The following is a 27,732-nucleotide window of genomic DNA, read 5'->3' as shown; positions in this document are numbered from 1 at the left end:
TTATTTTTAATTGACGTACAACAGGTGGTACAACATATCAACTCACAACTTTCAAGAGTCATGCTCCATTCACAGTGATTACAAAACAACGGCTACCTGCCCATTGATTATTCATAAATAAAAATATTTACAAAATCAAATCACTTATATATAAAGAATTTTTTTCTATTTCAGATAATTTCCTTAGGATGATGCATCAAAAGAATCAATCACTCTTTAAAGCCTCAGATAATGCCAAAGTATTTCCTAAAAAGTCATGCCTTTCAACATTTCTCCCAAATGTATTCTTTTACTGTTATGTGGGCTTCCAAAACGTCACTCAAGCTCCCCTCCCTTCCTCCCTGAGCTGCATCCTTAGGAAGGTGCCTCCCTCTTTGTCCCCACAGCATCCTAAGCACGCTGTGCCTAACCAGAGTGCTTAGTAATCTGATGCACAATTTATCACTTGTCTCTACCCAATGTGACTACAAATTCCTAGAGAGAACAGAAGAAATCTTCATCTGTGTAGCTCCAGTTCCTTGAATGTAAGTGGGAGTTCAAAAAATGTTTACTGAACTAATAAATATTAACAACTACTATTAAAACATTGTCATGAATGTGTATTACAACAGTTAATGGTTCTCCTGGGTGGCTAAGGAATGATGATACCACTGACACATTTAAGACACTATAAGATTAGTTTAAAAATAGAGATGAGTTAAGCTGAATTTGTGACAATTCTAAGACACTCAAATGCGGAGATCGTAAAGGAATGATTGGAGGGTATGACTGTAACTCAGACTTTGGAGTCATTGGCAGATGATACCTAAAAGAGTGGGGATAAGAAGGAAAAAAACAATTCTGCAAAGCAATTATCCTTCAATTAAAAATTTTTTTAAAAAGAAGGAAAAAAACAAATGAGTAAAAAGTAACAGGTACACAATCTCCTTTACTATATGAAGTGAAAGGGAAAGTGTTAGTTGCTCAGTCAGGTCTGAGTCTTTGCAACCCCATGGACTGTAGCCCACCAGGCTCCTCCTGTCTATGGAATTCTCCAGGCAAGAATATTGAAGTGGGTTGCCATTCCCTTCTCCAGGGGATCTCCCCTGGCCCAGGGATCGAACCTGGGTCTCCCGCATCGCAGGCAGATTCTTTACCATCTGAGTCACCAGGGAAGCCCATACATTGCCTCTAATCTTCAGTTTGTTCTCAAACTGATAACGTGATAGACACAGAAAGGCACGTTTTACCTTTAAAAGGCGTGAGGCTTACAAAACACAGCTATCACACATCATTAAACAACTGAATATACAAATGTCATTTTTTTTTCTTTTTTTTTTTTTTCAAATGCCTTTTATTTAATGAAGCTGGTAACCGACCAGGTTGGCATCATCCACAGAGTAAATGATAATTTATCAGTATGTTTTAAGAGGTACTAGTAATATATCTAACCAAAAATAATTTTTTCCACCTGAAAAAACTCATTGCTGTGTATCAAATATAAATTACATTGAAAAAGGTAACCTCTTAAACCATTATAAGTTAATACATTTACGACTTATTAGTGACTAGTTCTGTAGAACTCAAGATCCTCTGGTTGAGGCAACATCAGCAGGAAAAGAGAGCCCCCAAAGAAGAGGTCTCTCAAGAAGATGCCAAATAAAGACTTTAATTAACCTGTACTAATTTTGTCTATTATAGAAATTTACAACACTTAAATGCAGTACTTACAAATATGCTAACAGTTCAGCAGCAATAAAATGTCTGAGTCGGCATTCTACCACCTAATTCTCACCAGTACCAAAAATGTACCTCCACTCCATTCCAGACTATTTTAGCATACACGTGCTTAGTCGCTCAGCTGTGTCTTTCTGTGACCCCAAGGACTGTAGCCTGCTAGGCTCTTCTGTCCATGGGATTTTTCAGGCAAGAATATTGGAGTGGGTTGCCATTTGCCTCCTCCAGGGGATCTTCCCAGCCCAGGGATCAAACCCACGTCTCCTGTGTCTCTACATTGTAGGAAGATTCTTTAATGCTAAGCCATCAAAAAAGCACACTAAAAATAAGGACTGCTTCCTAAATAACCATAGCAGTAACATCAAATCTACTTTTAATATCATTAAGTAGAATTAGATAATTTCTAAATTTTTTTCACCCTTGAGATTCTGTAATTTCAAAAATTCATTTTTAATAAACATCTCCATTAAAAAAAAAATCAAACTTGTAAGACACACTGGATAACACTTACATTCCTAAATTTTAGAATTAAGTATCCCTTCTTCCTCTCAAATATGTTATTTTTGCTTCAGAAAAACATGTGATAGGTACCTCAGCATTAATTTTTTTTTAGTTAATTTTTTTAAAGGCTTAGCAGCAACACCTCTATCAAAGACACATTTATAAGACAACTGGTGGGAAACACATGCCTGGCTCTTTGCAAAAGTGACTGGCCAGATTAAACTTCTCACTTTGGGCAAAAAGAAATCCTAACTGAACAGAACTGGCAAAGACACTGGCACATTTAATGTAAGTTGAAGTAAAGTTTTTAATTTATGGTCTTTTTCATATGGTTAGTAGACACATTGAATTTCTTAATTTACCAACTGCTCAATGTTACAAATTTACATACTAGGCTGACACAGGAACACCAAAGGAGAAACTGCTACCATTAATAAGCTCACTAAACTTGGCAAGAAAGGTATAAACTTAACAGAGCACCAAGAAGGCAGAATAAGACAAACTGACAGGATCAGAACCCCAGTGACTTTTGCTCCATACTCCACTGCCTCAAAATTTTTTCAAAAAGAATACAGCAATAATTTAATAAGAAATGAGATCCAGAATTTAGAAATTTTCTTTATAGTCCACTTTGTATCTAAAGGAATGGTAGTACATATATACAATAAAAAACTTATTCTTTGGAAACAATAACTCCACATTACTCAATGATTTTAAGAAAGCAAATATATCTTAAAGAATTTCTGAAGACTTTTAATTACAAACCCAACAATGCTGATTACCAGGGAAATTAGAGTCAAGATTAAGCAACCATAAGTGAAATTCCCACTGGAGCTCAATCTAGGGTCAGAGGAACTGGCAGACATGTGGCTTGCAAATCAGGTTAAGAGTCTCTTAAGTCTTCCAAGCATTTCTCAGGATGACAACTCACCCCTAGCAGGTAGGTCTCTAGTGAAATAATAGGCTCCATTCTCATAACAAAATATTTGTGTCTTTTCAGAAAGAACTTATCCCAGAGTAACAGAATTTTAGTCAACAAATAACTGCCTTCCTGACATCAATGGAATGGTTCCCCTGAGTTGATACCAAATCTCAAAAAAAAAAAAAAAAACAGAAAAAAGATAAGAAAGATGATATAATGCTAGTAGAACACGATATTTTAAAGTCTACTATAGGTAGGGTCCTGACTATATAACCTTTGTGTTTTGTTTCCTGATAAAGAGCGGAACTTACAGTTAGACTTTCCAGTTCACTGACCATCAAGACCAAAATTATTGCTTAACACAGCGACAATAACAGGAACTTGTTAGAAAATCTTCCAACAGTTCAAAGAACTGCTACACAAACTACACAGAATTAGAATGACGTCTCAGAATACAGGAAGGGTCCTCCTGGCCTTTTAAAAGTTAATTGATTAAGTCCATAAATCCATATTCAGTACTTTATGTAATTCATTTTACCAGGCATTAGGAATAATGAATATGCTAGAATATGCCAAAAATACAAGGAGATATCAAACGTAAAGTGAACTGCCCTTCTCCCAATAAGCAGATTTAGAACTAAGCGATCTGGCATCCAAATATATAAACCATTAGGGAAACAGATGAAATGCTCTATAGCACAAAGTCAAACCTCAAGAAATTATATCAAATCAAGAGTAAGCACCAAACCTTTGCCTCCAACTAAGACAAAGTAGTAAGGATCTATTTGCCAGCCCACCTGAAGCCACTAAAACAAATTTTAAAAGGAGACAAAACACATGAAACATGAGGTTAAGACACTGGATATCAGGCAATAAAGGACAATAAAACCCCTGAGAGACGGGCAGGTAAACCCTACCATTACTGTAGCTTATTGCCTTGAGAGTTTCCAAGCCACACGACAGGGAGTGGGAACCCAGGCAAACCCTGACAAATACTAAGAGTTTGAGAGAAAAGCCAAGAACCTAGAAGACCAAGGCAGGTTAGGTTCAAAAGACAGCAATAAAGGGGAGCAAAACAATCACACAGGTCCCCACAGGGGGGACCATCTAGTGGAGTATTCAGCACGTGTGTATGAAAACCATTTGCGTCTAGGGAAAGAATCGTATAAGAAGATCAGACAGACCCACACACCCACAGGGGGATGCAAATAGTACCTGTTTTCACCAGTGACGCTGCAAAATCCCATAGTTCACTGGATGCTCTGTAGAGCACCCAAAAGGGTCTTGCCTCAGTAGTGGGGCATTAATTAGCCTGAGACTAAATACCGTCCTGTTCCCACCTAATAGTCTTAAGAGCAAGACCCAAAAGGATCAAATAATTACAAAGTAATTTAATTGCATCTCAGAAGAAAGGTCAAGAATATTTATAGAAATATAAAAGTAATCAGTACCAAATAGTGTCTGGCATCTAATCAAAGACTGGAAGGCATGCAAAAAAGCAGGAAAATATGATTCACAGTGAAGAGAAAAATCAATGTACCAACCTAGGTTTAACCCAGATGTTAAAATTAGGAGACAAAAACATTAAAACACTTGTAATAACTGCATCCCTCATGTACAAAAATTAAGCATAGACATGTATGATATTTTAAAAGGATACAAATCAAACTTCTACAGATGAAAGCTATACTGTCTCAGATTAAAAATACTAGATTGGGTGGAATTACTGGCAGATTAGGCACTGCAGAAGAAAAAAATTAGTGAACCTTAAGACACAGCAGTAAGACCTATCTAAAATAAAACACACAGAGAAAAAAATAATTAATAAGATTTAAAAATAATGAAAATAGCAGCAGTGAGCTATGAGATAATTTCAAGTAAGCTAACACACATATAACTGAAATACCCAAAGTGGGGAGACAGGAAAAAAACACTGATTAATTGCTGAAATCTTCCCAATTTTGACCTAAATGGCATTCTTTTTTAGATCATTTACCAAGAGAGATCATATTCCAGGCTGTAATATAAGTTTTATAAACTTAAAAGGATTTAAGTCATACAAAGTATGTATATTGTTATTTAGTATACAAGCTAAATAAAAAATTAATACCAACTCTCCAAAGAATCCAAAAATATATAAGGAAACTAAATACAGATTTTGGAATAAAAGTCCCGTGGATCAAAGAAGAAATCACAAAAGATATCAGAACATATTTTGAACAGAGAGAAAATGAAGACACAACATATCAAAATTTGTAGAATGCTGCTAAAATAGTATTTAGGAGGAAATGTATAGCACGAAAGAAATGGTCTCACATCAATAACCTTAGTGTACACCTTAAAAAACTACAAAAATAAAAGCAAATAACATCCACCGTAAAGAAAAAAAAATCAAAGTTAAAAGCAAAAAACTAGAAATCAAAAGTAACTTCTTTGAGAAAATCAACAAAATTGACTAATCGCAATCTAGACAAATCAAGGGGAAAAAAACAACAGAGAAAGGTGATATCACTAGAGTGCATCATTCTTCTAAACATATCACAATCAGGAAATATTATGATCAACACAGGGCCAATAAATTCAACAGCTCAGATGAAATTTTTTAAATCCTTGAAAAACATGAACCTCTAAAACTTACTGAAGAAATAACTTAAGTATAAGTAGCTCTTCCCTGGTGGTTCAGGCAGTAAAGAATCTGCCTGCAATGCGGGAGAGCTGGGTTCGATCCCTGGGTTGGGAACACCCCCTGGAGGAGGACATGACAACCTACTCCAGTACTCTTGCCTAGAGAATCCCATGGACAGAGGAGCCTGGCGGGCTACAGTCATGGGGTCACAAGAGTCAGACACGATGGAGTGACTAAGCACAAGCAGCTCTAGGTCTCCTAAAGAATTTGCAGTTTAAAAAACTTCCCAAAGAGAAAACTCAAGACCCGGATGGTTTCACTAGTTAATTCCACCAAATATTTAAGGAAGAAATTATACCAATCCTACACAAACTCTTTCAGAAAACAGAATATTTCCTAGCTCATTCAATGAGGTCAGTATTTCTCAAACCAAAACCAAAGAAAACTACAAATATCCCTCATTAATATATATGCAAAAATTCTAAATATCAGCGGATTGATTTAATATATCATGACTAAGTATGGCTTAATCCAGGAATACAGGATGCTTTAATACTCAAAAATAATCAATTAATATAATTCATATTAACAAAAATTACATGATTTCAATAAAACATATAAAGAGCATTTCATAAAATTCAATATCCATCCCTTATAGAAATGCTCAGTAAACTATAAAAGGAAGCTTCCTCAAATCAATAAAAGGTATCTACAAAAAAACCTATAATTAACATTATACATAATGGTTAAAGACTACAACTTCTCCTCAAAATCAGGAACAAGACAATGATATTCACTCTGACCACTTCTACTCAGCATTGTACTAAACATCCTAATTCAGGACAATAAGGCAAGAAAAATAAAAGTCATCCAAACTGGAAACAAAAGTCTAACTGTATTCACAGACGACATGTTCAACAACATAGAAAATCAAACAGAAAATAGCCCAGAACTTCTCAAACTATTAAGTAGTTTTTAGTAAAGTTATGAGTCAAGATCAACATACCTACCCACATGATTCAACCATTCCACTTCCAGGTATTTACTCAAGATAACAGCATATGTCTATATAAAGGTTTTCACACAAATGTTCTTAGCAGGTTTTTTTTTTTTTTGGTAATAAGCAAGTCTAGAAGCAATTCAAATGTCCATCAACAGAGGAATGGATAAACTATGGTATATCCATATAATAGACACAAAGCAATAACAAATAAGTATCAAGACCTGCAACATTATGGATGAATATCAAAATAATTATGCCGATCAAAACAAGCCAACCCTTTCACTCCCAAAAAATGAGTTCCTACTCTATAATTCCACATATATAAAATTTTAGAAAATACAAAACTGATCTACCATTACAGAAAGCAGTAGTTCCTTGGGGGTGAAGAAAGGCATAGAGAGGCAAGAGACAAGGAATTACAAAGGAACATGGTGAAACTTCTCAAAGTTTTGGATATGTTTGCTATTTTGAATGATGTCGGCTTCTTGTGCGTACACGTATAACAAAATGTATTAAACTGTGTATTTTAAATGTTTGAAGTATGTCAATCATACCTTAACAAAATTTTGGTTTTCTTCTAAACAAAAGTATCGCTTTGCTAAGTCATCTTAAGGACACTTCATTTGTGGATTTTTATTAAGAGATTTTTTTTCTTGAAACATCTCCACAACTTTCCGAAGTATCTAACTGTGCTCATTCTAGTATACTAATATGAAGGACGAGATACTTGGATCATTCTCCTGCCAAAGATTTGATGTCCACTTTCCATAGCAAAAGAAATGTTGTCTGCCATGACAGGATCTTGAAGCGTCACATGAAGAAGTGCTAGCTCTTAAGAGGCATTTGAGTATGGTCTACCAACTAAAGGATTTCTGTAGCTATCATGATTTGACCTCAAATGACTGTGTATTTTACGGCTGTGATGCAGAGAACAGGACCAAACTGAATATAGATTGACATGTCACTTATCTCCTCTGAGCCTGAGATTTTTCATCTAGAAAATGAGAGCACTGGCCTTGAAGCAGTGATTACCAATCAATCCGGCCAGCCCAACACTGGGGGACTTGTTAAAATACAGAATCCTGGGTCTCACCCACATAGCTTCTAATTCAATAGGTTTGGGGTAGAACCTGGGGACATATTCTTAAATTCTGGCATAAAACAGGATTTGGGAAATTCTTACCTTTTAGGTCCTTCCAGCTGCAACATTCTTTAAGCAGTATTTTCTAACACTGCCGTAAGAGTGGAGGTCTGGCAGCCACTAAGGGTCACAGTGGCACTCTGAACACAGAAGGCCTTCATGTTTAATGTTTAAGGGAACTCCCCAAAATTCTGATTTGGAAGAAATGTTTAAATTTTTTGAGGATCTGTGTCAAGCCTGATCCACATTATAAATAGGCTATTTCTAATTAATCACTGCATTATCTTTACTCCTTTGCAGACTTGCCAAAGACCCCTAAGGACTGATTAGTTATTCCAAAGCAATTCTTTCTTTCTTATTCTCAAGATATTTTAGAGCAGAATGGAGATCAGAGATTTGATTCAGAGAACCAAAAAGACATTGACCCACATACTTATAGCTTCAAGATGGAATAGCAACAGTTACAGGTACAGAAAGGCAAAGATTTCTGTAAGATCTTCAGAGTTGAAGAGTGAAAAGTTAAAAACAATTTCCCCCAAAATCTTATAAAATTAAAGAGATACAATACCAGTTATAAAAGTTGGCTAAACTCTACCCTAACAAAATTAACAAAATCAAAAGGTTCTCATATTATCACCTCATCCCTGATTCTACTGCTTCCAGTACAAAAATAACATCATTTTTTGGAAAGACTGAAGTTCAAATGAAGCTATCATTTCTCCTTTCACCAAACTGATTTCTTACATTAAGTGATATAACAGGTTAATAGGTGATTCAAAAATTTTAAATAACAGCCATATTAGGTAACCACATATTTTAATATTTTCTTAAATATTCTAAAGGTAGACTAAACTATTATCATAGTCAACAACAGCATCAAGTTACTGTAGGTGAATTCTAAATTTAGTATTTATCCTAAAATTTTATTAAATTTCTACACCTCTAGACATAACTACAATGGAAAATCTGTTTCAAACAAGATTATATGAATCAGACAGAAACAGAAAAATATACCTGTTAAAGCTGTGTAAGTGTGGACAGCATGCAAATCAACTTTTTTCTCTAAACTTTATTTCTGTTTGTGCCCCAGACAAGCCAATGATTTAATACCTCGGGTAGGTTTTGTGCCACTAGGCAAAGTAACCTAATTCTCTTAATTCCTGGAATTGGCTGCTGTTCCAAGACTAGGAGGATTGCATTCAAAGTGGCCGAGGCATACTATAATACAATTAATACGCTGCAGGAAGAAAAATAAGCTGAATTTTATTCAGCAGACAAACTAATATATTTTGTTGCCACTTGCAAACCAAGTTATAAAAAACTGTAAGCTGCTCGATATTCCTTGATCTTTTACACATTCTGTACAAAATCATTCTTCAAATGATAGAGCCTAAGAAGAATTATAAGATGAGAAAGCTACCAGAGTAGTTTTATAATTTAACTATCTTTGTAATAAACAGCACATTAGTCGTCACTCCAGAGAAACCTTTGTTTCCATGTTAGCTAAAAATATATGCATTTATTATGTCCATTACTATAAAATTCATCATAAAATGTCCAAGTCTCAAGGGGAAAATGTCATATAAACATATAAACCTGTTAGACAAACTTACTCTGTTCTGTATTCCCACTAGACACTCACATTTCTACATCCTCTTCTCATTGACCACCACCACTCATAATAAAAAATTTTTTTGGTATTTGTTTCTTCCCTTTTGCATTACTCATCAAATTTGTCCTGCTTACATATTCTTATTTGATGTGAGTCTAAGTGCTTAAAACCAAACAACTTCTTTGGGAATCTAGCACAACTAAACATTTGGGAAATAGAAAGGGAGAAATAGAATACACATTATTTTTTTTTTAACTCCTTGGAGCATTTTAATTTAGTTTCTGTCCAGGAACATGCTTAGACTCAAAACATTACAATAAATGCTCTCAACAAATCTTTACCCAATAACTAAAATGCTCTCAATTTATTTTGTAAAATATATTGATGCTATAGAATACTAGCTCATGAGTAAGTAGTTCACTCTTAATTTCAACTCCTCTCTTCTGCTTTAACCACTTGAAGTATATTCTCTATTTATTCCAAAGCTAATTTTGCCAGTTGCACTTCTCCCTGTGATATATATTGTAGGTAAGTGTTATGTAAATCAAATGAAATGATTAAAAAGAAAAGGTTGTGGTTTAAATGAGTTGCTCAAAGTTAATGTCAACCTAGGAGGTGGCAAGCCAACAAAAAAAGACTAATACGGGGTAGGGGGTGGATTGGGCATGTATGCTGTTCCAAAACATTAGTTTATGAGATAAATATGATGAAAAACTTTAATTAGCAGAGTGACAGTGATACTCAGGAAAAAAGGTTCTGACCTACCAAAAGACAGGCAAATGAGCGTTAACGTATAACATGTTTTAAGTTTAAATAGTATGTATAATGTTCATATGTACAATTTTTCATGATTCTTCATTTTCATCAGGTAAATGACTACAGATTCTGATACTACTAGACAAAGAGCTTTCTACTCTAATCAACAAAGAAGTATCCATATTTTCTTAGTAAATGCAAGTATCACATTTAATTTTCAGTACCTCAATCCTCAAAAGAGGTCTTAATACGAAAAATAATTATTAAGGAACCTTAATGGACTCCCTCAAAAAGCACTGTAGGTTATGAGAAAAATCTCAAGCTTCTAGTTCTAAAGAAAAAAGTGTGCATATATATATGCACACACATACATACATTTCAAGGTCTGCTGTTGATGAGAATTTTTTTTTTCTGGGAATATAAATGTAAAATACATTACTACTCTGATTTTTATGTCAAGAAAAAGGAAAAGAAAACCCAGTTACTATATAAAGAGTAAGTATACTGATCTATTCAGTTCAATAATGAAAGAACAGAAAACAAGAAAAATGAGAAAAAGTGGGGGGAATCAGAGAATCAACTATAGGCTCAAGTCAGCCATGTTAAAAGTGAACTAGAAAGAAATATATAACCAGAATGAAAAAGTAGGGGGGAAGGAGACAGAAGAACTTAAATGTACACAGTAGACAAACATATAAGCATTTCCATAAAACAAAACTCCTTTGTGAGATTCCTTAGGATGGAGCCAATGAACACAATTGTTCACATTATATATTTGCCATCACAGATGTTTGATGTAACAGAGACATTAACTCTGCATTTAGTTAAAGGTTTACCAAGCCTGATTCGCATGGAGAAATGACAGGCAATGAAGAAGAAATAATTACAAAGAAGCTGACTCTCTAGAAACGGTCAATCTCTACAAATCAAGTCACCAATTCTCGATGAGGAAGAAGTAATACTGTATCTGTCATCTATATAGATACATTTAAATTTTTTTAAAGAACAGGATTCATTTGATTCTCCCTACATTTTACATCCTCCTCTACCTCCAGAAAAAACTACACATTCTCTTTCAAGACATAGTTTAATACTTAGCTCCTTAATGAAGTGTTCTTGGTTTCCTGTCAGAAAGAGATAGATTCCCTCTCTTCCCTGAACACAAAGAATTTTATATCATTCTCAGTTATCATATTCAAATTATCATTATATTCAAACATCCTTTAAGTATTTGTCCTATATGCTTATACTAGATGACTGGATTTCAAACTTTTTGGTTTCAAGACTCTTTCATACTCTTAGAAATTACTAAGCACTACAAAAGCCTTTTTTAAATATGGGTCATTTATCAATATTTACCATGTTAGAAACTAAAGCTGAGCAACTTTGAAAACAAGCATCAATTCATTTAACATAATAAATTCATCATGTTAATATACATAACATCATTGTAAAAAAATAACTTCATTTTCAAAAAGAAGTTTAGCAGGAAGAGTGGCTGTGTTGTAAAAAACTCTTTAATGACTGGCCTAATAAAATGCAGTTGGATTCTCATAGTTGCCTCCGCCTTCAATCTGTTGTGGTTTGTTACTCTGGCTGAAATATTACAAAGAAAATCAAGTCTGATAGATATGTAGTTGAAAAGGGGGTAGCCTATTCAAATAACTGTGACCATCCTTCTTTGACATAGTAACAAAACTTAGCTGCAGTAGAAGATAAAACTGTATCAATGAACTTTTATGTACTCTGTTAACATTAAAATGTTTTAGTCTATCTGTCTTGTACCTTGAAAGGATCATTTAACACACACAACAATTTTGTAACATCATCTATGGGTCATGTGGAAAATATATTGCTTCATTAAGTTATGAAGATTTCCCAAATGTTAACACATTTCATTACATAATAATAAAAAAAAAATCACATTTGTTAACATCACAACTGATCTCATCAGAAGTCTTTAAAAACGGGAAAGTTTTGTCCAACTCACAGTGTTATCTTCCAAAATCCTAATTTTTGCTTGAATGCTCAAATTTTTATCATTGGCAACAAATGTTGGCATTTACTTTCCATGATGTGGTGTGCTTACTTGTTTCATTTTCAAAAAAATATCTATAAAATACCCAATTCTGTATAGTGGCAGCTTGTCAGTTGTTCTTGAAGTAAAAATGTTTCATGCAAAGAGAGGCTAGTTCAGCTCATAAAACTGAACAAATGCTCCTCCTTCAGTCAATAAACACACTTCAGGATACAACACAAGTGGCTATATAGTACTCATTTGATAACACAGAATAATGGAGGAAAGCAATAAGGGTAGAAATGTCAGAAAACAAATTTTTGTGCTTCATCGAGGACATTGAGCAAAACCTGTTTTGTTGGTTTTTTTTTTTAACTGAGTTTGTGGTGGTGAAGAATATAATTACTAGTATAGTTTGGTGCCACAGCATGATTCGCACTGAGGCAACAGCAGTCCTACCCAGTCGCTTCTGTACTATCAGAGCAAGTCATCAACACAATGAAAAAGGAAAATAGTATCTTATTATGACAGAAATAATAGTTTTAATCTTGCAAGAACCACAAGGGTCCAACAGTCCACATTTTGAGAAACACTGTGCTAGGTTACAAACTCCCTGGACCAGGAAATTCATTAACTTTCACAATGCCTTTGTCACAACAAGGCTGTTGATGTGTACGGAAAGAGGAAAGAGGGGAAAGAATAGGAGGGGAAGAGGAGGGAAGGGAGGGAGAGAGGAGTAAATGTAATAATGAAAGAACATTGGTAACATAAGTAAATAAATACCAGCTAATTTGGAGGCTGAATAAAGTGACCGTATTACCATTTTAACAAATGCAGAGGGGAAAAAAATGGCAATGAAAGCATAGCTATTTAAACATTCCCATTAAAACTCCTTAGGGCAGGAAATCGATTTACTATAAAAAGCTCATAAACTTTCAGTTACCAGAGTAACAGCTCAGCTTATAGCCTAACTAGAGCCATCTTTTTAACAATGACCCACCCACTTTATAAGGAATTTAATAGCTTAAGCAAAAGTCAAAAAATATTTATGCAAGGTATTTTTAACCTGTTTATGGTCATTTGGATTGTTCATTCCATAAAAAAAGAATTTCAAAACAATTTTACTCCAGAGAATCTATTCAACATTTACTAAAGATCTGACAAATACAAGGTACTCTGTTGTATGCTCTAGGGTATGTAGGAAGGGATAAAATGTGATCTCTCCCTTTGGAACCAATACATAGGTTAGGAGAGAAGTTCAAGAAAAGCTAAAATAGCCTTTTTATAGCCAAAATATACTGAACCACAATGGCCACTTAAAAAAAAGAAATTAGATATCTAATATTAATGTATCTGGAGGAAATTCATGAAAGATGGCTTAAATCAAAAGAAAATTTAATTCAAGTAAATATTCAGAAAAAAATCAGCTTTACTAAGGAGGGAAGAATGGAACTGGAAAAGAAACAAGAAAAGCAAATCATATAGCTTAAAGCAAAAAAATCCATCAAGAGACAAGAGGATGAAGACTATCTGATTCCAACGTTTAGCTACATAAGAATTTTAACACATCTCCGATCAAATTAAAACAAAAACAAAACAGTTAATACCATGAACTGACATGTTCAAACTGCCAACAGAGTCTTTATAGCAAAGTTGGGGTCACTCTAGATGGATGGTAGACCAAATGGTGATATTTTTGACAGATCAAGAACTCTAGTCTTACCCAACCTTATAGGTACCTCTAGTGCTTAACAAAGAAAGCAATTAATAAATATCTGTGAACTGATGGGGTATCTACACTGCATGATAGGCAGTCCCAAAACGAAATATTCTTTGTACTCACATCCTTAACCATTACCAGTTGATAAGATATTTGGAAGAACTTAAGAGAACAAAGACAGTATATTTTAAGTAGGTAAGTATCAATAGATAGGAATCTGAAATCTGGTTAAATTTATTGAGCTGCTCTCTGAGAATGAGGACTTTAAAAAATTAAGGCACTCTTTAATATCCAACTTCTTAGCATACCAAAGAGCATTCAAAGAACTGAATGCTCTTAACTGAAAGCATGAGATATTCAATCACTGAACTTAGTTCATAATAGTATTCACACACAAAATATTTTAAAGGGAGAATTTACTAGAATACATTTAATAATAAATCATGACTACTAAAGCCAATAAAACTATAAAAGCATTGCTATTATATACTAATAAAATTAATATGTTGACTTAGTTACTGATAAGTGAACTATATAAATGTCACCTTAACAGCCATCTTTTATAATCTTCCAATACTCGGTGTAGTTAGAATGCTCACAAATGTGCATCCATAGAATATTAAATACCCTCTGATTACATCTTAAAATTAAATAAATTCCATTTTTTCCCAAAAGTCAAATAATATACTATACTAACTTTTAGATTATAAATTCTCTATACTTTAATAAATCTGAATAAATAAAATGCAAAACTTACTAAGATTATTATACAAAATGCTATAATCATCCATTTTAACTTTTTAAAAACATCAAACTAGGATTAATAATCTCTAGTTAACTGTTACATACCATGCAATTAAAGATATACAATTCTAAACAATTTTTTATTTATACTATATTCTTGCCTATGATAACACCCCAACATTTCAAACAGTTCATCTCTAAAAGTGGATTAGAGCTAGTCACTATAGTTATTAAGATTATTTAGCTCTTACAATGTTCGAAGGACTGTGGTTAAGTGTTCCACATTTATGTGGAATAATAATAAATGCATTATTGCATTTAATCTTCACAAGAAACCCCAAAGGTAGACACCATTATCTTCACTACAGACGAGGAAAAAGGAGACTTGAAAATTTAAGGAATTTGCTCAAAATGAGATAGATAGGAAGTGGCAAAAATCAAACCTAGGTCTCAATTTCAAAGCTTATGCTCTTAATCACCTACCCATTCACTGCCTACCAAACTGCTCTGCCACTGTGATTGGCTGGGGAAGGGAAGAGAAAGAGAAATTCTATTTAGTCATAAAATAGTAAAAAAAAAATCCTGAGAGGAAAGGGAAAAACTGAGACTAGTATTAAAGGAAAGAAGGTTGCTCCCAATTCTGCTCCTACCACTCTCAAGAGTTATCAAGATCTCCAAAGACTCTTATGACAAATCATCACCATACCCTAAAAGGGTTTAACTAGTAACTTTCCTTTTTATGGCAGTTTCTCTAAAAAGCTAACTTAAATAAAATCCGTTAATATGCTGCATATAATCTTAGCATGCAATGCATATAGCCTAAACTATGCTTAAAAACCTTGCCATACTCAAGGGAGGAACTATACCAGAGGTTTGGGTAACTTGCCCAATTAAAAACCACTCTGAGTCCAAACATTCTCAAAGAGGGAAAAACATACATCTCAAGTTCGGAGAAGTGGTAACTTTAAAATGAAGATACAAAAGACTTTTTAATAAACTTAGACAATGTATCCTTAGAAGCAAATGTAAAAAGTTTGAAAGACTTTTAAGAAGAACCAAGACAAGACAATATAAACAAAGACAAAATAAACAAAGTCTTAAACGGGTGATATAAATATCTAGATCAACCTCCAAGTAAACCCAGTCTGTCTTACAAACCACTGGGGACACGGCTACAGTCTGAATCAGTTACTGAATTTTATGTATTATCATCAAGGATCAGATATTCAAATATGTCTGATTTCAGTCAATCCATTATGTTAAAACTGTGTTAAATGTAAAGACAAACACTTGAGTACTCAAATCCTGATTCCTAATACATTCTCTAATAAAAGGAACAAGCACTTCTTTGAGAAGTAGCTGATTCTAGGTCTAGCGAAAGAAATATGTAAGATGAGCCTGTAGCATCTTAAAGTGCTGGAAAGTAAGAAAGCACTTAACAAATACTAATAATGATGATAAGATGACGTCAAAGGGACACAGGAGCCAACTTCTGAGAGAGCTCCCAAAGGCCAAAGCTGGAATAATTTAAACAACAAAACAATACTGGATCAAAGTACAAAATAAATATCTGAGTCCATACTGATATGTACGAATGAATGAATGAATGAGGAAGAACAGACAAATATCCCAGAGGGAAGAATTTCCAAGAGTTTATGTACGTACTCCACCCTCAAGGAGGTAGAGCATTAACTCACTACTCCTTAAGTATGAGCCGTGCATAGTGACTCCCTCCCAAAAAGTCAAGTATGAAAAAAGGGAGGGAGGAGGAGTAACTTTACAGTGGAGAAATGAGATAAACACGACCCTCGCCAGGTAACCAAGGCTCACATCATCGTAAGTCATGTGGACAGTATTTACACTTGAAGTGATGAGAACAGTGCTTCACCTTTGTGAGCTTTCTCCAAAAAACCCATCAACCTAGGCTAACTGTAAGAAAAATACCAGACAAATCCCCATTTGGGGACAGTCTACGAAATACCCAACGAGTATTTCTTCAAGTTGACAAGGTCATCAAACAGAAATGTGAGAAACTGTCACAGGAGAGAGGAGCCCAGGAGACGTGATAACTAAATGTAACATGGTATTCTAAACAGAATCACAGAACAACAAAAAATCAGGCAAACGCTAAAGAAATTAGAATAAAGTACAGACTTTTGTTAATAACAAGATACCAATATTTGTCCATCAATTTTGGCAAATGTATCACACTAGTGTAAGGAGTTACTGATAAGAGAGACTGGGTGTAGAACACATGACAAGTTTCTGCACTATCTTTGGAATTTTTCCATAAACCTAAAACCATTCTAAAATCAAAAGTTTATTTAAGTAAAGGCAAACAGGACAAAAAAGAGAGAAAGGGGGAAGTTCAGGTCTCTCTCTTTTCCTATGTATTTTCTACATAATTAAATAATGAAGGCTCTTAAACCTTCTGTAGGTAACTGGAAATCTTTAAGACTCAAGGGAAGGAAATTTTCAAACCTTCCCCAAGGTGTGCTACCACCACCGTTTGTTTACTCTGATTTAAATCTAGGTTTCCAAGGAGAGATTAGAACTGCTGGTCTCTATTCTTCACTTAAAAAGGGGGATGAGGGAGTTCATGAGGGTTTGTATTTTATTTGGGGCTATACACTGTCAAAATAAAGAACTGCTGATGTGGCAACGAGCTACCAGAAAACCTATCAAGACACAACCCACAGTAGCTAAATTTATATTCAGAGCTCAAAAAAGCCCCAACGTTACCCTAGAGTCAAAGGAAAAGGAATTTTTTTAAAGCTTTAACAGATGAAGGTTCTTTTATAATTTTTCATAAAACATAAGTGCCTATGTAAAAAAGGAAAAGGAAAGCTACCTTCCCAATGTCAGCTTTAATGTCAAAAAATCCCAAGTAAAATGAAGTACAGAAGGATCATTTTAGCTAAAAAAAAAAAAAGACTTATTCTCACTGAAAAATAGACTTGCAGTATTCTAGAAATTTCTTTCTGATTCCAGCTGAAAAGAAATAGATAAATAATCAGATCTTTATAAATTCCAATGCTACACTGATTCACAAGAAAGGAAAAAAAGCTGTTTGAAACACTATGTTAAGACTTACTGAACAGAAAAATAACTTCTCAAGCCCAGGACACACACTGTAATGTTAAAGAACCATCACACAAATTCACAGATGTTAAATGTTAGGATGCATTAAATAGAAGGTTTCAAGTGTTAAGAAACACAAAGGGCGAAATTATGGTTGTATACTTAAAAATAACTTCTCTTTCCACCCTAAACTCCACTAAAAGCTCTGTACACATATATGACGTGATGCCTTCTGGATGTCATGCCGATGTCTGATGTAAAAATAGGCCTTTCTACTTCAGTCCTGAGACATAGCTGTTCCATGCACACATTTATTATTTGCCCTCTTCCATGATACAACCTGACTGCCCTGCAGAATACATCCAGGGCAATTACTGTCACCATACAAAAGAACAATGGGTTAAAACAATATCCTCAGAGCAGAAGTGGAATTACAATTTAAATGGAATTTCAGATTTAATATATCCAAAGAGTTTAAGTTACATGCAAAAAAAGAATTATCTGCTTCAAACTGTAACAGGGCTGATTTTGTTTATCAGCCATCAAAACATTTAGAATTTGGCTTACCTTTCCACATTAGACTCTACAAATTCAACATTTACAGGGATCAATGAGAAAGTAAAAGGCTCGGGTGTACAGGTGTCCCCAAGCTCCTGTCTATTCCCATTCTCTTCCTCTCCATCCCCCTTCTCCAACCTGATTAAAAACCTAAAAAGAGCCCAACTGAGAATCCCACGGCCACCTACTGGGCATCATTGTAGTCCTAGTGATCCTCCTTTCCTCACGAGCATTCATTTCTAAAACCTTAATGACACTCTGTCACATTCTCATGAAAAGGAGAGGAAAAACTGCCATTAAAGGCTGTGTTCATTATAATCAGTGACTTCTTAAAAATGTTTGCAGTCAAGCAGTGATGTATCTTTGGGACTTTCAGAGCTTGAGTCTTTTAGCAGCTTCTTAATGTTTCGGAGAATTTCTATGCACAGGAAATTATGAGAAATGCTTATAAATGCTTGAGAATTAAAAAAAAAATAAGAACGGCAAAACAAAAGAGAACATGGCAATGCTGAATTTATGTGTTTCCCATTTGCTATTTAAAATATCTGTCAAAGCAATTTAAATATACTTTCACACAAAGGCAAGCTGACACATGAACTATTAAGAACCTCCAACAGTAATAAAATACCCTCAAAGTAGCATATATTACATGCAAAACACTATAGGAAAATAATAAGCTACAGATGAACCAAAATTATTCCATGAATAATGTGAACAAATAATGTCACCCTAGCTTCCTCTCCCTTATTAAAATAGTCTTTTTCCCAGGTAAAAGCAGTAGTTCCTAGGAAAATCCCCATCCTATTATAAAAGCCTAGACTGATTTCAGAAAAAAGTAGGGAATGAAAGCTATCATCTAAAATTCTTGCTCTGATCAGTTTTGCTTATTTGTTGTGGAAAGGGGAAGTAGTTTTTAGCCCCTAAAATATTTAAGAAGGGAAGAAGGAGTAAAATAGGAAAGAATTTCTTTAGTGTTTTCCCCCCAAATTCTATAATGTTAGAAATATCTGGTACAGATGCTCTTAAACTTACTATGTTCTATTTGTCCAATTTGAAACCCAAATATATCTAGTGGCAAAAAATTATATAGTACTTGTTTATTTCTTATGAGCTCACCCCAATTTATGAAACAAAATCATATACCATACTCTACCAAATAATCTAGGTTTAACTCACTTTAATGAAATTAAACTGCTAATTTATTATAAAATTATAAGCAGAAAGTAAAATTTGACTCCAAATGTAATCAATTACACAAAAACTTTACTGTATAGGATGCTATTTAGAATTAGAGTAAAAGCCTTACAAGAGACACCATTTTAACAGGACTAGTTTATGTTCAGAATATTTTACCCTCTGTTTAATAAATTTATAGTTCATTACTGTTTGAAATCACACAAGCTGTGCGCCGATGAATTCAATTCAAATCCTAAATGGGGATGACTCAGAAAAACTCAAGAGAATTTGGGGACTTCTAGTGAACTCTCAGGTACCTTTCTGAATTGCCTTGTCTCCAGAAAAAGAAAAAAAAAAATTAACCCCAAAATGGCTCCCCTGGCTACTCACATTAAGCCAGCCACTTCCTGCTATCAATTTGAATGTGGACCAGAGAGTACAAAATAATAGCCTAAGCCTTTGTTTTTCAAACTTAAGAAATACAAACTCCTTTAAAAAAGAAAGGTTCTCTTGAACATCAAATTGGCCCACAAATTCCAAATTGAGAAACACTCATTCAAGAGACTCAAGTCTGATTCTACAAAAAAAGTCTTTCAATCATGAATTATCAGTAAAAAGGGTTATCTTTATGACTTGTATAATTCTTTTCTTAAGCATCAAAATAAAAATACAAATCTCAACAATTCTTAAAAGAGATCAAAATCCATTCCCTCAAAATGAACTCTAGGAGTAGAAGGAACCCATTCTGAGAAACAGCCCTATTCAAAACAGAAATAAGAATCTGCTGCCCACCTAATCATGACATAATTCTGTCTCCCCACACATACCTCCACCTCACCAAAGCAATATCTTTCGTCTTCTGCAACCCAACTGCTCTTAAACAACTCATCTCTTAGTTTCTTCTCTTAAACTGTAGGATCTCTGAGGTCAGGGTCTGTGCCTGATTCATCTCTGTATGGATCAGCACACCTTACACAGTCACTCACAAACGCCCTGACTATTTGTTGGCTGAATGAACGGATGTAAAATCTATTTCTTTGGCTATTATCTGCTATCTCAGATTACTTACGTCTCTATTACCAATAAGTATCAGAGATAACCAAAAGTTTACAGACTTTCAACTCCTACAACATACTCATAAGATTAAAAAAACAAGTCACAACAGATGCAAGTGCAGCCTTGTTTCCTCAATCAAGTGATCAAGCATTAGTCGCTCAGTCGTGTCTGACTCTTTGCAACTCCATGGACTGTAGCCCTCCAGACTCCTCTGTTCATGGGATTCTCCAGGCAAGAATATTTGAGTGGGTAGCCATTCCCTTCTCCAGGGGATGTTCTTGACCCAGGGATCAAACCCAGGCCTCCTGCATTGCAGGCAGATTTTTTATCATCTGAGCCACCAGGTAAGCCCATATGAAGAAACAATTCCTGATAGTTTACAATACCAGGTAAAAGTCAGTAAAAGATACAGATACAACTATCATTACCATCAATGTTCTCATAGAGCACCTTTATGAAATCCCTTTATAATCAAACTCTCATAAGCTAAAATGTGTCAAAAATTAGGTGACAAATAGTAGTAATTTTAAAACCTAAATGTTTTTAAGTGGTCAATGAGCCTGGCTGAACCAATAATAACACTATATACATGACTACTTTTGTGGATAAGGATCTATAGTACCCTTTGTGCAAAATGAAATAAAACTCATCAGATACAAGAAGTTAAAACAATGCCTCTTTTTTCTTTCAAGTCACAAATGTTTCTTTTACATTCAAAATCCAGTGAAAAGTAATTCTAAGTTACAAAATAGTCAAATATGGATGGTTCCTTGATTGCTGATAAAAAGCATTGCATAAGCTATTACTTTTAATTCTATCATGATTGTCATGCCTTTTACAGAAAAAAAAAAAAAAAAGGTCATTTGCATTGTAGAAAATTTAACAGCCTGAAAGATTAATGCTTTGTATATAAAATTTAGCTAGCAGACTTAAAAATTAGATCTCTATTCTCTTCACTACTCAACTTCCATTTATGATCTTGGGATTTAGACACTTGGAAGGTTGTATTTTTATTCCTTCTAACTTTGCATTTTAATTTCATGGAATAAATAAGACCACACAACTAATCTCTACATTATGCAACACTAGACTGTCAAAAAAGTTTTTCGTTTTGTTTTCAATACTTGCTAGGCTTCCTCTAGTTAGAAATACAAAGTATGATTAAAAGTAGTTTTCATGGGACACAACATTTTTCAATTATATTACAAAGTCTGTTATCTCTAAAACATTTTTTAATAACAAAATAATATTCTGTAGTGGATTTACTAAAGATGCTAAAAGAAATAGAAGTCTTAACAAATCATCTTTAAGACAGACTGTCTACCTTGTATTGTCTACAGTTATCTGAACGCTAATTTCTGGACCTACTCTATCATATATCTAAGGTTAGTTCAACTAACCTTAGGTATATGATACCAAGAGAGTCGTTAAGTTAGTTGATGTTATTAGCTATGTTTTTCAAATACTAGGTCAATCAGTAAAGGTTTTCACTAATTTAAAATTATCTAAATTTTATGACTACTAGAGCACATGCTACTGAGTCAGATTTTCAACTTATTAGCCTCCTCTGAAGTCAAATACAAAGTAATAAAAAGAAGAAATTAACTTTTATTCTAAAATCTGCCCTTTTCATATTACAAGCCCATTACACTAAAGATTTCTCTCTTATTTTCCAAATATCTTGTGGGAATGTTGAATAGCAAGAACGCATTATTTTTCTTTGCATTTGTTTTCCCTCTCAAATTGCATTTCCCTCTCAAAAGAAACTACTTTCCTAATGAACAACAAATCACCAGAGGAAGTTACTACTGATTTACTTCCTGTTAATTAAAAATCTCTGGCAACTTAATACAGTTATCATTTTTAGTTTTAAAAATAGGGTAGGGAGAATTAAGAGAGACTACTACACAATGATAAAACAGGTGTAATTTGGTAATAGAGGCATATAGTCATATGGTCAGAAGTAAGGTTTTTCATTGGTAGAATCTAAATCCTTCCCAAATTACGACTAAAGAGAAAAGAAAAATAACCTCCATATACAGACGTAACAGAAATGTGCCTGTATCTAAGAAAACCAGACACACAAGCACTAAAAAGCAAGGGCTGTGAATCCACTATATGCCCAAAATCGTGTTGAGGAAAAACCCTGAATGTCAGGATGCATATGCTTCATAATGATCTGGATCATCAAATCTTAAATAACCAAAGTCATAATAAAGTAATTTAGGTACCAAAAAACTCTGGCAATAAGCAAAGAAGTCAGTACAAGGGTATAATATCTAAATACAGTATATCAAACAATGTGAGAAAAATCAAGCAACTCATCTATAAAGAGTAAGTTAAAATAGTAATTGCTCTTGTTTAAATATTGATCATTTTTAACGTGTGAAAAACGAACTCAATGTCAAACCTGAACCAGACTCCAAGCATTTCCATTCAAAGATGAATTCATGTGAAAAAGTGTGTTACACACTTAAACAATGGGGTACAAAATCTACTGTCCCAGGTAATTACCTACGATCAAAACAACGCTTCTGTGTTAATTCTGGGTTATATTCCTTGCTTCTAATTGAAATCTGCATCTCCAATCAAACTTATAAGAACAATTTTCGTCCAAAATTTTACTGAAATATTATATTTTAAATGAGGGATGTTATTCAATGAAAAATTTATCTTAATAGAATTTTTAAAGTCAAGGATTTTTAAAAAACCAACAATTGATAAGCAATTTAAAAAGTTAAGTATGCTCCTCTTTTCTGAACTCTTACAACTTTGCATTTTTACTTATTTATAACAGCACAAAGAATCAATTTCCAGGCTGCTTCCTTTAAAATCAAGGCTTGTTTACATCTGACAATTATCTATTATGTTCAGAATTCTTATGTTCTGTTTTTAATGGGTCAGTTTATGTTTCCCATTTAGAAATTTTAAGGGTTTTTTAATTTTGAAGGTATGTTTTTCTTTTTTTTGAGTGTGTGTGCCTCCCAAACAATAATTACATATTCACAGCAAACTGAACCTATTTTTAGACATATGTGTAAGAACCAAAGCAAATTTCTAAAAATACGAAAGTATTATTTGATATAATAAAGAGAACCTCATTTTAAAATTAAAGTACAACAGGAAAAGAAAAATTTTTTAACAAGTTATTTAACTTCACCATCTTCCATGTCAATTTTCAAAGTGGTCCATTTTTTAATCAAGGTCTACATATCTGAAAAGTTGACTACCTATTAAAATTCTCAATGAATTTAAAAGCACTACTATAAAACTTTTCTTTAGTCCATTCAGCCCCTTAACTAGTCAAACAATGAAACAAATATTACAAGACGAAGGCTGACAAAAAATCATAATGAACCTCTCAGATGAGAAACTAATTGGTGCTAAGTACACAATGGCTTACATTTAATCCTGTTAATAACCACACAGAAAAAGAAATCAAAGACTCACTTTTCAGCCATCTCTCTGGACCACTGGGCTAAAATAACAGCATGACTAAATCTGACATTGACCCCGTGGCCCTGCTAGGAGTTAAAAGAATTCCTTTGAGTCTTCTGAGGCCTGTTTTCAACTGCTCCAAAAGGGGTGGGCCAGTCATACACACTTGTTAGCCTTCTTTACAGTAACAGGTCAAATTAGAAATGGTCATATACACTGTAATATACACGAGCTCTTACTCAGATCTGAAGTCTGTACCTTACAACTCCACCAGAAAAAGAACACTGAAATAGTAACAGTTGGCTAATAGTGTCCTAGATGGATAAAATTTAATAGAAACAGTGAAATGTATCCAAGCAATAACACTTAACGGGAAATAAATTTTTTAAACAAATAATCACAGTATGTCTAAATTAAGCAGACTGAAATTGAGACAAAGTACCAAGATGAACCACTAAATTTCAAAAAAGAAAAAAATAATTTATAAATTTTCTAACTTTATCACAACAGTCTTCAGCAGCCTACTGAATTAAAATATACCTGTTTTGTACATTTTTGTGACATGAATTCACAAATAACATCCAGTGTTAAAATGATACAAATCTGCCTAAAAGAAATTTACTCTTCCCCTTTCACACTTTTCAAAATAGTTTATGACTTCCAAAAAAGATATCAGCATCTCTAGTTAGGGATTAAAAATAATTATGTATATGGATTTACCATATTTGAAAAGATTTATCTAGTGCTAAATTAATTTTCTTAGATGAAATAAGATCCCAGGCTTTATACCTATTTCATGATGTCTAATCACTTGAAATCTAAACAAACCAACCACTAGCATATTTTACACATTTGCCTCAAGTTTTTGCAATTTAAAAAAGTATGATTCTGTCAATATTTAAAATTAAAACAAAATATGTCTTGGTGTGTAATAATTTTTTTCTTAGTATTATAAGGATTTCTATATGCTGAAAACCAATAGATGTCCATATAGTACTAAGAAAAAAATTATTACACACCAAGATGTATTTTGTCTCTATGGCAAAATATAAAGGTTAATTTCATTAATTCAGCTTCTGGACTTTTATTAAAGACCTTTTATAATCTTAGCTTATCACATTAATAAAATAAAATACTATAGTCAAAGAACTGTTACTTAATTGAACACAATAATTTAACTGAACGTTAAGGCATTTTTTATTAATCCTGTAAGCCTTAAATCAATTTAGGATAAAGACCAGAGTGAAAACTGTTAATACTTATCACAATCAAACTTTGTGAAATATGTCAAAGTTAAGTGAACTATTAGAAAAAGAGAGTTTAAGCACTGTTTTGAAAATCTATAATGGCATATAAATCTCTACCTGTCAGGAGGCAATATTTTGGGAAGGAGGTTTTCTTCCCCCCACCCAGTTCTTGTTCTGGTCTCACTCCCTATCTTCTCCCATATATAGAATATTACTTTTCCGGAAACACCAAGTATCAACTAGAACACTAAAACATTAAAACCTCAAACTCACCAAGCTATAAGAGAACTGCAAAATATTTCACAGACCGCCTTTATTTAAAGCCCTAAGTCAGAATCCACTTGTCTAAACAGAAAACTGAACAGTTTCCACACTGCACAACGTAATTTTACCCTCATTGGCTTACCTTCTCAGCATTTTCTGGCCTAAAAAAAAATATCAAGAATAAAAGTATTTCCATTATACTTTAGTAGTTACTATACATGTTCAGCCATTCAGTTTTAAAAGAATCTTCCACCCACTGCCAAAAGAAAAAAGAAAGAGGGAGAACAAAAAAGAAATCCTACAAAATGAGAGTTTCAAATAAAGACTGGAAAAGGCACCAGGCAATCATGACCTTTAAAAAAAAAAAAAGTCGTCTGACGATTGTCTGTGAAGTTTTTTAATAGCATGAAAGCACTTCACCAGTTTGTTCTTTCCTTAATAAATTTCAAGTTCGGCTTTATAGTGCTCTCCTATGAAAGCCACACACAATAAATCTATGCATGAGCTTTAAGAACTAATAAACATTTGCTAGTAAAATGTGCTAACAGAAGAATTTTGTGTTATTTTAAAAACTGCATACTTTCACAACTGGATCACTTTTCATCTCACAGATTATACCCTGATTTGATGAAAATGCTAGAAACAAATACATTTTAGAGGTGATTTGTGTTTCTCAGTAGATACATATGTACGTCAAGTAAAGACTAATTAGACTATCAGTAAACATTTTCTTCTTAGTTTGAAACTCACTGTACTTTAAAAGAAATTGCCTCTTGAGCAATCATTTGGTAGAAATCAAAATGCAAGATACAGTAACTAGAAAATAATAAAGAAAATAAAATTTCAATAATGCTCATTTTTCCTGGTAATAGTAAATTCCGTAAATCAGTCTCATACTCTAGGAGCTCTAAAATTCACAAAAAACTACAATTATCAGACACAAAGAAAACATGCCCTTACCCCAATTCCCAAAGTACTTAACAGAGAGCAAGAAAGAGAATTTCAGATACTTCACTGTCATGGTATATAATCAATTAAACAAACACACCTAAAATTATGCATATCAAAATTAATCCTTTTTATCAACATTAGAAAGTTTTCTTAGCCTATTAGTTAATTGTACATCATAATATTTTATGGCATATTAGGAAATTATTACAATTTTAAATGCTAAAAGGATCTTTTTATTATTGTATATTAACATAATAAATACAAAATCCAGTTAAATAATGCTGTGTGATGGCACCTCACAAAACAAATGTAAAATAGAAGTAGCTTTGATCACATTAATTTGATTTTAAAGTCTTCAGATTTTAATGAAAAAGTATTTAGGGGAGATCTTAGGGCTAGAGGGCTCTACTTTTCCCTTACAATAGTAATGAACTATCCAATATTTAAATTGCCACAGCACTTCTCCAAGGATTTAAATTTCAGCAGCATAAAGTTGTTTCATAAAACAAAATTCTTCATATTTGAAAAATAAGCATGTTTTGCAAGAATAAGCAAACTTTTATATCTGGTTAAATGTGGTCAAGTTAAAAATGTAAGTCCCCAGTCAAATGTATATTCATATGTCTATCTGAATATATCCACACCATGGACAACAAATGCTAAAAAAAAAAAAAATGCGTATCAGATTACAACTGATTCCCTGTGAATAACTTCTGAATACACAATAATATTTAAATTAAGAATTTATAACAATACTGTACACTGCTAATTAGTATTTCTAGGATTTACTTAGTTCAACTATAACATAACATTTTTATTCTAATAATAGGGTGACTATGAAAAGAAAATTTCAGGATTAATAATTTTCTATCAATTTCATGCACAGAGCTAACGTATCTTTTGAGCTTCTCAATCTTTTTGAGCAAAAATTAAATTGCTACTGCCATTAAGAAAACAAAACCAAGAACAGAATTAGTTTTTCACTTCTAGTCCCCATGGATCTAAGTCCACACAATAATTCTTCCCAATCTCCAAAACACAACAAAACAACGCACAAATAGATGGGCTAAGGAAGAAAGATCAAAACAAAGAAACAAGTTTAAAAAAAAAAAATCCTCTTTTCCTTTAGCAATCAACAAAACAACAAAAAAGAAAAAGTGGAAAAGTCACCGAGAATATATGACCATGTAAGCATGGGCACTC

At 33.5% G+C, this 27,732-nt stretch overlaps 1 protein-coding gene across 2 annotated transcripts in view; it reads right to left on the bottom strand.

Moving 5' to 3' along the window:
* The window catches only part of ZCCHC7 (zinc finger CCHC-type containing 7), a 249,116-nt gene that overhangs the window by 204,152 nt on the left and 17,232 nt on the right, over positions 1–27,732 (bottom strand). The window lies entirely within an intron of this gene.

The sequence above is a fragment of the Dama dama genome, chromosome 29, assembly GCF_033118175.1.
Source record: "Dama dama isolate Ldn47 chromosome 29, ASM3311817v1, whole genome shotgun sequence".
Classification (NCBI taxonomy): domain Eukaryota; kingdom Metazoa; phylum Chordata; class Mammalia; order Artiodactyla; family Cervidae; genus Dama; species Dama dama.
This window is presented reverse-complemented; position numbering and strand designations above follow the sequence as displayed.